This window comes from Delphinus delphis, chromosome 14 (assembly GCF_949987515.2).
Source record: "Delphinus delphis chromosome 14, mDelDel1.2, whole genome shotgun sequence".
Taxonomy (NCBI): domain Eukaryota; kingdom Metazoa; phylum Chordata; class Mammalia; order Artiodactyla; family Delphinidae; genus Delphinus; species Delphinus delphis.
In genome coordinates this window covers 49,940,786-49,953,625 of record NC_082696.1, presented here as the reverse complement: position 1 = coordinate 49,953,625, position 12,840 = coordinate 49,940,786, and the positions used below count along the sequence as shown (strand labels likewise).

General features: G+C 45.4%; 1 protein-coding gene across 1 annotated transcript in view; it reads left to right on the top strand.

Annotated features, from left to right (window-relative positions):
• The first annotated feature begins 6,891 nt into the window (after positions 1 to 6,891).
• The window catches only part of ARMC2 (armadillo repeat containing 2), a 106,746-nt gene continuing 100,797 nt past the window's right edge, over positions 6,892 to 12,840 (top strand). Inside the window, exon 1 of the mRNA XM_060030130.1 lies at positions 6,892 to 7,001. The gene's annotated coding sequence lies outside the window, so the exon portion shown is untranslated. The remainder of the gene's footprint in view (positions 7,002 to 12,840) is intronic.

Below are 12,840 nucleotides of genomic sequence, written 5' to 3'. Positions count from 1 at the left end.
TGTAGTTCACCCTCCACATCTCACAGGTGAGAAAAGCGCAGCTGCTCGGGGACATGCCGAAGCTAAGGAGTGGCAGACGCAGCATTTGAAGCAAGGTCTCCTGACTCCTGGTCCAGGACTCTTTCTACCGCAGCACACTCCTCATTCCCTCCCTCAAGCCACCTCATCTGCTCTGTGCCCTGGCGTGACCTCTGTCCTCTACCCTCCCCCAAACCTTCAGACCAGCACACTTTCCTCTCCCTTTACTCCCCCATACAGCCTAGGCCTGTAGCCCGTCCCTTCAGCTTCAGACTTAAGCCTCTGGGCCAACCCCGGTCCTGGTTGTCCCCATTACACACTATTTCTGCTCTTCTTCCCGGGCCACGGGGCATTGTACAGAAAGCCACAGAAGTGTCCTGACTAGATCCACCATGAACTTGACCAGTGGACAACAGGAGGCAGGAGGGAATGAGCAGATACATGTCATCGTCTTCCTCTCTCCTGTGGGCTACCCCAGGGTGAGTTCCACCTTGCAGTCCTTCCAGAGGAGTGCCTGGTTAGTATAAATATCCCTACCCAGTGCCCTGGCTTTCTAAGGGCAAGGGACCATTCAAAGCCAAGGCAAGGAGGTGGGGAGCTGTAGGAGTGTCCAGGGAATGGCAGCAGTCTGGTTTGTCTGAGTACATGGTATGTGTAGGAACATGGCCTCCAGAATCACACAAGCAGGGCTTGAGTCCTAGATCCACCATTTTTACCAACTGTGTGACCTGGGCAAATGAACTAAACTGCAGTTTGCTTGCATGTAAAGTGAGAATAATTGCAGAGCTTCAGGGTTGAAAGATTTGCCAGTTTAAAGTCATCGAAGCACTTACCACACGGCTAAGTGCTGTTATACCCCCCAAATAAATCCTAGTTATTATAAAAAGGTAGAAGCAGCAGCTGCAGTACAGAACCCAGAGGATCTGGGATATACTTTGGTGGTCGACGGGCACACAGTGAGAGCTTGTGAGCAGAGACAGGCCCATCCAGGACTGTGGTCCATGACAGTTACTTGGTTGCTGCCTGTAGGATGGACTTGGAGCAGGAGGAGAATGGAGTGGGGTCAGAGGGACCGGGTGGAGAGTAGATATAAAAAGTGCCAGGATGGCATGGTAACAGGGTGGGGGCACATCAAGGATAGCACCCTGAGTCTCTGAGACTCATCTCTGAGTCATGCATCGTAGGAGTTCTCTCTTTTCCTTCTGCTCTGAAGCCAAGGATTCTTGGGACACCTCTGCCTCCTGTTTGGATCCTGGCTGAGGCCTTCAGACAGGGGAGCTCTGACCTTCACTGGGGCTGGGGTTCTCCATGCTGGTTGCTGCATGTTATAGCTTCCTCAGCAGCTCTATAAAACGCTGAACCCTTTGCCCTGTGCTCCCCTCCACCAGCAACTGGACCAACATCGGGGTTGGTGCTGGGCACAGATGCTTTTTTTTTTTTTAATTAATTTGTTTTTGGTTGCGTTGGGTCTTCGTTGCTGCACGCGGGCTTTCTCTAGTTGCGGAGAGCGGGGGCTACTCTTCGTTATGGTGCGTGGGCTTCTCATTGTGGTGGCTTCTCTTGTTGTGGAGCACAGGCTCTAGGCGCGCGGGCTTCAGTAGTTGTGGCTCGTGGGCTCTAGAGCACAGGGTCAGCAGTTGTGGCACACGGGCTTAGTTGCTCCGCGGCATGTGGGATCTTCCTGGACCAGGGATTGAACTCGTGTCCCCTGCATTGGCAGGCAGATTCTTAACCACTGTGTCACCAGGGAAGTCCCCAGATATGCTTTTTGAAGCTCTTCGGGTGATTCTAATGGCAGCCACGATTGGGCAGCAGTGAGACCAGGGACCACAGTCTCACTTCAGGACTTGGCACCACAGCACCCTGTCTGGGCATTACTCGTTTGGTTCTCTCGTTCCAATCAGGACGAGCAACTTTCAAAATCTCTTGCCTATCAGGAGACATTCTTCATTAGTTCACCCAGACATTGTGGCAGATGTTGTCGGCACCTACCCAACAGCTATTGCCCCTTCTCCCTGATGAACAGCCTCCAGTTTGGTTCAGGTTGTGGCGGCAAAATACTGAGAGAAGATGGGCTCCTCCCCCAACCCCCAGGGGAGGAAACTCGATTGATCTAAATCAATCATAGTCATAGTCATCCTCTTCATCTCTGCCAGCAACTGCCGTGGGGACACGTGACACAGTTCTGGCTAATGAGGTGTTAGGAGAACACAGCTGAGGCGTTGCTGGGACATTTTTTCTTTCTCGGTGTAAAGAGTGTATGGAGAGCACTCTGCCCCTTCTCTCTCTCTTCCCTGCTCTGAGACGCTATCATGTGAGAACGCACAGGTCAGTGCTGCCACCACTGTCTTGTGACAATGTGGGGAGGAGGCATGACTGACACTCCTTAATGCCATCCCTGAGCTTCAGGGCCAACCCTGAAATAGCCCACTTTGAGATTTAAACAACATAATAAACGTCCTTGGTATTGAAGCTACTTTTCATAGAGTATCCTGTTATTCACAGCTGAAAGCTTCCAAAAGATATAGGCATCCTCACTTAGTACTGCCTCACAGGTGAGTTTGACAAAGAATGGGGGTTTCTGATGCTCTCTTCTACAGGAGGTACTTCAGCAGTTGTTTTAAGATGAAGCAATTTGTAGCTAAGACTCCTGACTCAATCCCTGAAAACTAGAACCCTCTCCCATCCAATGAAATACGAGGTAGTTAGAAACTCTTTGTGCACCTGGTAATTAAATGGACCCTCTTTGTTAGCATCCTCAGCGATGCTTGACTTGGCTGCTCCTGCAGAGAGTGGCCCAGGTGGTGCAGGTTCCATGGTAAGATAATGTGTTGAAAGGCAAAGACCGAAGGTGCACAGATTAGAGCTGAGCTCCATTAAATAGACTTTTCATGTAATTTTTTTTTCAGTGAATACACTTTAGGACCTTCCCACAGTCTTGTGTCTATCCAGTTCCATGAAATTAGTTAACTTCCACTGCACTGTAAATTTTCACCAAGTTGCATTCTAATGTATCTGTACCTTCAAATCTGCATGCAAAGTCTGCATAGGCTATCAATTTGATGAACGCCTCATGGGGATACGTGATAAAAATAATTAAAGCACAGAGATTCCATATTGGCAAAAGCAGAAAGTATCTCAAACGGAATATTAGAATTCTAAACTGGTGATTTTTATTTCAAGCCAGAAGCAATTATTTCTTCTCTGTGAGTCACATCTTTGTTATGGTCATAAAAACCATTGAAGGAATTGTGAGCATGAAAGAAGTATTTATTTAACTTGTATCTTTTCAAAAATATGTCTAATGTACAAATAAAGACAGGTTACAGATATTAAATATGAAGTATATGTAATGTAAACTAGTATAAACTATAAAACACACTGGTCGTCTGTGGTTGAAAGTAGCTATCATTCTGTTGTACTTCTGCATCTTAGGGTACGTAAAATTATATTATTACCTGCTCTACCACCTATATAATTCTCACCTTAACCCCTAATCCCGAAATCCAGCAGACATTTTCAGGTGAATGTAAAGACTCTTAAGTTCCTCTTGCTCCCTATAGCCCCACACAGGATATATTTTGAGATAAGTGAGGGGAGAAAATGAAGAGCATATCTTAACAGCGTCGGCAGCCTAGGAGGTACCTCTCAATGCTGTGAACAAGAGGCCTCAGCCTGAAAAATTACATGTGTACAATGGTGTATGACACATGGGACCTGGGCATCAAAAACACCAGGTCTCAGATCACTTTACTAGCTGTGTGACTGTGGGCAGGTCACTTACCCTCTCTGAACCTCAGTTTTGTCCACTCTCAAATTGGGATAATAATCCCCAAACCAACTACCTCTCAGGCTTACTGTAAACTCTAAATAAAACAATAAAAAGGAAATGCTCCAAATGAAAGCAGTTTAGAAACTATAAAGTGCTTTATAAATGTTAGAGACTAAATGTTTTCCTCTTTTTTTTTTTTTTTTGCGGTACGCGGGCCTCTCACTGTTGTGGAGCACAGGCTCCGGACGTGCAGGCTCAGAGGCCATGGCTCATGGGCCCAGCCGCTCCGTGGCACGTGGGATCTTCCCGGACCGGGGCACAAACCCGCGTCCCCTGTATCGGCAGGCGGACTCTCAACCACTGCGCCACCAGGGAAGCCCTAAATGTTTTCCTCTTTAATACTTCTAAGGTATAAGAAATGTCAACAATTTTGTTTCTGAAATAATTCCACTTATAAGCTTAACTATGCCAAATTCGGTTAAATAGCCATCAGGTAACCATGGAGGAACAGCCAGGTCAATATAATAGGCCACTGCTATGATATCCTCAAGACTTTCCCATGTCGTGCCCTTCAGTGAGGTAAGCTGGGCAGCTTTATTGCTTTTAAATAACTGCTGCCTATAATTCTGCCCTTGTCATTCTTTTCAATCGTTCTGACTTGCCTGGCAGACATTTCCTGGCCAACTGAGCCGGTCAGCTTCACGTTCCAGTAGTGTGCTTACGAGGTCTATTTTAGCCCAAGATCCTAGGGTGCAAAGACCATAGTTAGTAATTGACTGTACAACAGGTTTTTAAACTGAAGTTTCAAATGAGATGGTAATTGTATAATCATCAGTTCCAAAATGAAGGTGAGGCAAAGTCTCCAGAGGGCCAGTTACAAAGAAACATACAGACTCCCTGGACCTAAGGGTCCAGGCTGAGGCTAAAAATAAGGAGTCAGAGAGTGGAGGAGGGGGAGGATGTATGAGAAAATTTCTTTGGAGTGTGGGGTTGCCAATTCCCTCATCTCAAACTCAGCAAGAGGGGCTTCCCAGAGACTGCAGTTAGGTGGTCCTGGGAAAACTAAAGCTCCATCCTGGGATAGCATGGAGGGGACTGCATGGGCCTGCACTCTCAGAGTCTCAGGGGCAAGAGATGTGTGGGATTTCCCTGGGACAAGATGTGGGGCCATCTTGGGATCCATCTGAAGGGTCTGGAGTGAACCCTGGATTTCTAGGGGATGGGAAGGAGTTACGAGCAACCAATAGAATAGTACTGCACCTACCCAGAGTCTCAGGGAGAGAGGTCCCCATTAACAGGAAACTCTGAAGGACTCAGGAAAGACCCATGTGGGTTGCTTTAATCACAGGCCAGGCACAGCAAGCTCAAAGCCATCAGCTCCAGGAACGAGTGCTCTAGCTCTTGGCTTCTCCTTTCCCAACTTCCTGCCCACCTCCACCCAGGCTGGGTCTTAAGCAGCCTCTATTCAATGGGGAAGTGGTGAGCCTAAGCCAACCGCATCCCCTCTGGGAAAGCCAATTACAGACCTTAAGCCTGAGAAGGGAAGAGAGTGATGAGGCCTTACTTCCAAGTTAAGTTTGATGCATTTGTTTATATCTTGTACCCAACATTAGAATTTTGGAACGAAGCTGTGGTTGAGACTTAGTTACTAGAGGACTATCAGTTATCTATAAATGAGCAGAAAATACAACTCTACCCAGCTTTCCATCCAGGGGCAGGGGAAGATAACCAACACTGAATATGTTTTTAAATGGCAGTGAGACACAAAACTAAAGTAGCATTTGGGTCATATCTCACAAGTTGTGAACTCAAAGTACTAGTTATGGTTTATATTAAATGGGCAAAAGTCCCTTTGCACAATAGAGTCCAATGGCCAGTAAAAGGGACTTGATATGATAATTCAGGTCGAGTCACTAGAAAAGATTTCAACCCTGAAGAACGCAAATGCTTTGTTTCAGGCCCTAAAATTACCCAGTAATCTAATAAGTATTTATTGTTTGTTATATGTGAAATCCTGTTGGGTACTTTGAAGAATAATTAGATTCCTCTAGTTCAGGTTAGTATCATTTCCCACCTAACACCATGCCTTACGCATAGTAAGTGCTCAAAAATATTTTCAATTTAATTATTCTTTACAAGATACTTAGCACCAAGGGATGTGGCATTTTACCAATGTTGACAACAACACTTCAGCTGAAAAATCCCCATATTTATAAAATGTGGTGCAATCCTGAATGGAGAGTGATTATGGTCTCACTTGTATTTAACACTGTAAAGTGTTGCTGAATGGTCTAACAGGAGAGAACAGAATTTAAACCAGAAACATATAAATGGGGTTCTTCTGCCAGTCAACTGTGATAATGCAGTAGGAGCAAAAAATGGCTGCTGATGGGAGGCCTAGACTTGAATCTACCGCTGTCACTCACTAGACCTCGGGCCCCGATTTTGTTTCCTATGAATGGGGATGCCAGGCTGGCTACCTCAGAGTGCCAGGGACGCTCAAAAAGATACTACACAGTGAAATACTCTTTGTAAACTCTAAAGTGCTTCACAAGTGCAAGGTCTTAATAGTAGCAACAGTTTAACATTCGTTGACTGCCACATGCATAGCACTTTAAATCTGTTTTCTCATTCAATCTTCACAACCACCCCAAGACCTAGCTAGGTACTTTTATTCCCTCCATTTTACAGAGGAGAGACTGAGAGGGTTAAACAACTAGTTCAAGATTATACTGAACCGCAACTTGAACCAGTAAATCCTGAATCTTACTCCTAAACACTAAGCCGCTGTCCTGCTTATTGCGATTTAATACAGGCGCTGATATCTCATAGGGGCTCAACAAACGCGGTTCCGTAAATTGCTGATTTAAAAGCAGACGCCTTCCCACCCCCGCCCTTCCAAGCTTACCCGTCGCCCTTTCTCGCAGCACCTGATGCTCGTACTCCCGGCCACGGGCCCTCGCCCACGCTCCTCCCACTCCCCGCCTGCTGGCGCCCACGCCTCAGTGTTTCTACGCATGCGTTGGGGAGACCTGCGCAAGTCCAGTGGCCCAGCGGGGGCTGAGGGACCTCTCGGACCCTCCTCGCCCGGCCCCACCCTGCTGGGCCCCGCCTGCTCTCGGTGGCTGCTGCTGCCGCCGTCGCCGCCTGGGGAAAGCTGGAGGATGAGCTGAGTCTCCGCAGTTGTCACTGTCTCCACCGCTACCTACAGGTGCTTTGGGTCTGGCCGGAAGCCCCCTTCCCTGCGCCCACTCCCAACTCATTCCCTGGCCCACTCCGCCTGTCCAGCAGCTTCCTGGCTCTGCAGGGAGGCGGCCTGGGCGTCCCGGGTAAATAGTTTGTGTACAGTTACCATGGAGACACTGGCCGGCCCGGCCGAGCGGGCGAGCCAGCAGGCTGGCTAGCTGGCTGGCGGGCAGGGTGAAGATGCTGTTGCGCTCTGCTCTGGCCTGGACCGGTGGAGGAGGGGGTATTGCCGGGAGTGGGGAAGCCGCTGTCTGCGTGGGAGGTGAGGCGTCCCCCGCCGGTTCACCCGGCACCCCTCCTGCTGTTGTCCGCCTTCTGTCCCTCTATGGGGAGAGAGGTGATGAGAGTTCCCTGTGCACGCCTGTCGGGGTCGGGCCGCGGCTGTCTTTATTTCTATACACTGAGCATTTAGCCAAGCGCGTGGTGCTTAGTAGAAAGTCAGTAGTATTTGTTGAATGAGAGTGATAGACTGAGGGACTTTGTTTAGGCATACAGTGACCCAGCCAAGGTCACACAAATTGTACCTGGGCTCCTCTAGGCAATACATAGGGTCTTCGCTTTTTTTTGTGGTACGCGGGCCTCTCACTGTTGTGGCCTCTCCCGTTGCGGAGCACAGGCTCCGTGGCCATGGCTCACGGGCCCAGCCGCTCCGCGGCCCGCAGGGTCCTCCCGGACCGGGGCACGAACCCGCGTCCCCTGAATCGGCAGGCGGACTCTCAACCACTGCGCCACCAGGGAAGCCCCAATACATAGGGTCTTAATAAATAAGTGTATATGAAACAATATGCACTAAAATATATTGTACATACATATAATGCCTTTTATAATCCATTCCTATGAGTGTCACAGCACATCTTCCATCTCACCCTGATTTAGAATTATTTTACTTGGTAGAAAAGCAAGTACCACTCTTTATTTGTATCCTATTTTGTGAATCTATAAAATTCTGATCAATTGTTTGACATAGCTGATATTCAGTAAGATACTTAAGATTCTTTTTTCACAAAGCAAAACACCCTGGTTTAAATTTTAAAACTTATAAAATGTATGACAACACTGAACAAATGTCATTTCCTTTCTTTTGCAATTTCTTTTTTTTTAAATGCAGCTTTTCATTCATGAGTAAATTTTTTGTTGTATCCTTTTATCACACAGTGCTTGGACGGTATTTAATGTTTTTTAAGGGCCAGGCGCCATGCTAAAGCACTTTACATTAATTTTGTCATTTAATCCTCCAAACAATCCTATGAAGCAATTACTATTACTACGCACTTTTTACCGCTGAAGAAACTGAGGCTTAGAGATGTTAGAAGCCTTGCCCAAGGTTACATAGCTGCACATTGTCAGATTATTTGAACCTTTATTCCAGCATCTAAGCATTTAATCACTGCTTCTTTGGATACTCATATTAACACGAAAGTCATTCAGAATCATGGTAAGGGTCTTGAGTATTTGATTTGCAGGAAAAAGAGTATGGAGATGGCCAGTCTTTCCCCTGTTGCAAACATCCTGATAGTGCCGTGTTACATTTAGCAAGAAGCCTGTTTCAGATGACTGTTAGCAGCAGAGGTAAAGACAGATCTTTATAATTAGGTATAAACTTATAAATGACAACGCACAACTTTTCCCCTAACCAATAAGAAATATTTTGTTTGAAAAGGTCACCAGTTTCAAATTTCCTACCGCTGGTGGTGGTCATCCGCTAGAGGTCCTGTGGACATCATAAACTCAAGACAGTGATGCAAGACAGAACTCAGCTGCTTCTTTCCCTTCAAAGTGCACATCCCCTCCTGTTTTCTTTTATTTTTTTAAAAAAAATATTTATTTATTTGGCTGTGCTGGGTCCTGCGACATGTGGGTTCTAGTTCCCCGACCAGGGATTGAACCCAGGCCCCCTGCATTGGAAGTGTGGAGTCTTAACCACTGGACCACCAGGGAAGTCCCTCCTCCTGTTTTTTTTTTGTGTGTGTGTGGTACGTGCACCTCTCACTGTTGTGGCCTCTCGCTGTTGTGGAGCAACAGGCTCCGGACACGCAGGCTCAGCGGCCATGGCTCACGGGCCCAGCCGCTCTGCGGCATGTGGGATCTTCCCGGACCGGGGCACGAACCCGTGTCCCCTGCATCGGCAGGCGGACTCTAAACCACTGTGCCACCAGGGAAGCCCCTCCTGTTTTCTTTTAAAAGGTCACCTTGCCCTCCCAACCTCCCTAAGTTTGCATACCCAGTGTCACCTCTGCCCCCTTCCTGCCCTCTCAGATGCCAAATCCTGTTGGTTCTTGTGTTCTTGGTGCACCTTACTCATTCTCATCTCTCTTCTTACTCTAGTTCACCTTCACTCCTATGCTTCGGGCTTTCAGTGCCCCATCCACTAATCACAGCATTTATCAAGTCTTACTCCATGCTGGGCAACTTGAAGTGAAAGCAAGAAAGCAAAAAGGGGCCAAATTTGATCTCATATTACCCCATGGCATCAAGAATCAGATGCCATTTGAAATAAAGTCCCTTGTGCTTTCTTAATCCACTGTAACAGATGTCTCCAATTCAGAAGCCATGCAGCCTTCATCTGGATATTTTCTAGCTTGGGTCTGTATTTGAAAATGGAGTCCAGCGATTACACAAATGCTGACTTTAAGCTGTACTTCATGTGAAGAGCTAAGGCTCAGAGTCTGGTGGGGCAACACCAGGTGCGTGGGCAATTCTAACCCAGTGAGGGGTGGGGTGTGCTAACAGAGACCACGGGGGACCTTGCAGAGTATGGCGGAGGGACACCTAGTTGAGGGTGGGAGAGGCATGTCCAGGAAAGCTTTCTTGAGGACCTCTAAGAGTTAGCTGGGTGGTTATATAAAAACTGCCTGATCTTGTCCCTTCTAGTTTTTTCCATCCTGCCCATTCCTGCCATCACATCATGCCTCAACATCTTTTAATTTGCTTATCAGCTTGTATTTACTTTCCTGACCTGCCATTCAGTTCTGTCTCTGCTACAACTCCAGTTTTCATTTCCAGAGCTCCTTCCTCTCCAGTGCACACCTTATATGTCCTAGATACTCTGCCTTGCCTCACTCATTGACTTGGTTGGAAATTCCTGCTCTATTCCAGCCCCAATGTCAGCCATTGTCATTTGTTCAAATTCAGACCATTTTCCAGAACCTAGCTCAAGCATCACCTCCTCTAGGATGTCTGCCTGACACCTCCCAATCAGAAATCCCTTTCTCTTTCATAATCACATGGTAGTTTATCTCTATTTTTTGTATTGCCCCCATCAGTTTCTACCTTGTATTAAAAGCAGGTGGGTACAAGCAGGACTGATACCCAGCTGGTTCACACCAAGAAAGCTGCTCTACTTGTGAAAACACCGGCATGTTTCTATATTGGTGTGTAAATAGCTGTAGCCCCAGGGCCTCTGAGTCCCCACCTTCCACCACCCCATCCAGTGGGTAATAGTTTCAATATCAGCCCTGGACGTATGTCTTAGGTTGTGTGTGTGCGTGTGTGTGCATGCTATTGCTTAAGACTTTATCCGCCTCATAGAGTTAATTGAGATGATGTACTTGAGAGTACTTAGCACGCTGCTTGGTATTAAAGTAAATGTTGAATAGCATTAGTGGTTGGTCCTTGCCTGAGAGTGAAGACAGTGAAGTCTGTGTTCCCAGAGATCCAAGGGGAGGAAACAGTTCATCTATACTAGCTGAATGGATTTGTTCTAGTTGTCAGGAGAAGTTTTGTAAAGTTAAAATTTCTGTGATACTGTTGTGTTATTGTGTTATGGTTCAGGCATACTTTACTATAAATAGACAAGCTTTCAAACTCTGATCGTGTTTTAAATTGGCAAAAACCATCTCTAATAAGAATTTGTAATTTAATAATTATAAAGAAAATACTCTCCCCCTGAAAAAACCCCCACTTCTAACTCAGTTCACTTGCATTATTGAACATTTCCATGTTTGAGTTAGTTACTAATGTATTAATATTGATATGATAATAGATTAACTGAGCAGATACTACATTATTGAAACAGTTTTTCACAATATAGCTGTTAAAGTGGGATTTGCGGGGAAGAGAGAGGCAAAGGGAGAGAGAAAGTTGTGTTAGAATTTGTGGTAAAAATTTACAGACGAAAAGATTTTTAAACCCATTATGTACATCGTTTCCAGCAGTATTTGATCAATCTAAACTCCTGTATGCCCAAATAATTTACAGAGGTCTTAGAATTTGACCTCCTTCATTACTCTATGAAAGGGTATAGTTTTCAATGTAAACTAAAATACAGCCAAGGACAACCTTAGTCAGGAATGATGGTCCATTATTACTCATCCAAAGCACGTTCTCTAATCTTAATTAGTTTTGCCAGATCACCTTTGGACATCCCTAAACTTATTAGTGCCGTGTGGGGCTAAGGCATCACAAACCTCATTTGGTCTTTGGAAGAAACTTGTTCATTGTACTGAAATGTCTTTTTTTCTTACTTCAGTGGGTCTTTTAAAAACAAACCAGCAAACAAACTTGCCATGGACACTGAAGTTAGATGTTGTGGTTCTGAATTTGTATTATTATGCATCAAAAAATTATATATATATATACACATATATATAGTGTGTATGAAACACTTTATATTTATTTTTAATAATTAACATTGAATATTTTTTAGTAAAGAGGATATCATATCATATTAGAAGTAAATGTACGAGGCCTGCCACAGTTTTTGTTAATTGTTCTAATGTACATAATTCCAGAGACCTTGCTTAAATTGGAACTCCTATATCAAAAATTCCTAGAATAGTGTTGCTTATCTAGTAATTTATTACTGTTTTACTTCAACACCTGGCCTTTCCATATGAAAGGAACAGCATATTGTTTGCAGTTATCATATTCTTTTCCTCAAAAACTCTTATGGAGGGTAGAACTAAACAGATGTTTTTGTTGTCTGTTGTTAAGTAACACCTTAACGTATAGAATCATAATACAGTTAAGCCCTCTTTAGTTGTCTAAGGAATCACCTGTAGATTCTACTTACAAAAATGGTGTCTTTTTAGTTTCCTTGGGCATATGTCACAAAACTTTTTTCTTTTTTGCAGAAGTTATTCTAAAATTGGGCAACTGAGATATATGAATAATTTACAGACCTCAGTCTCCCTGGAGATACAACATTTTTTTTTAATGAACACTGAATGTACTGATTAGAATTAAGTTTTTAAAATCTCGACTCTTTTAAAGTGTAGAGCTGTCAGAGGTGTGTTGCCAGGTTAGCCAGGCCTCCATGGGCACACGAGCATAAAGAAGGATCTGCATTCTCATGGCCCTTATGTGTGACTTTAACTTTTTAACCGAGGGCGGTGGCCTGGGAAAGGATCATTTGATATCGATATTCGGTATTTATTCACGTAGGACATTATCTCAAGTTGAAGGTGATTTGAATCAACTCATTCAAATATATCATAGGCAAATGTAACGCTGAACCTTTCTCTGAGGCTACATTTATAAAAGCTACATTTTTAAAAATGTACATTTATAAAAGCTGATATAGTTTGGATAGAGGCCCCATCTGACTGACTTTAATCTTTTTTTTTGCGGTACGCGGGCCTCTCACTGTTGTGGCCTCTCCCGTTGCGGAGCACAGGCTCCGGACGCGCAGGCTCAACGGTCATGGCTCACGGGCCCAGCCGCTCTGCGGCATGTGGGATCTTCCCGGACCAGGGCACGAACCCGTGTCCCCTGCATTGGCAGGCGGATTCTCAACCACTGCACCACCAGGGAAGCCCTAACTTTAATCTTACACTAGCATTTTATGTGGAGGGCACCGGGAAAAA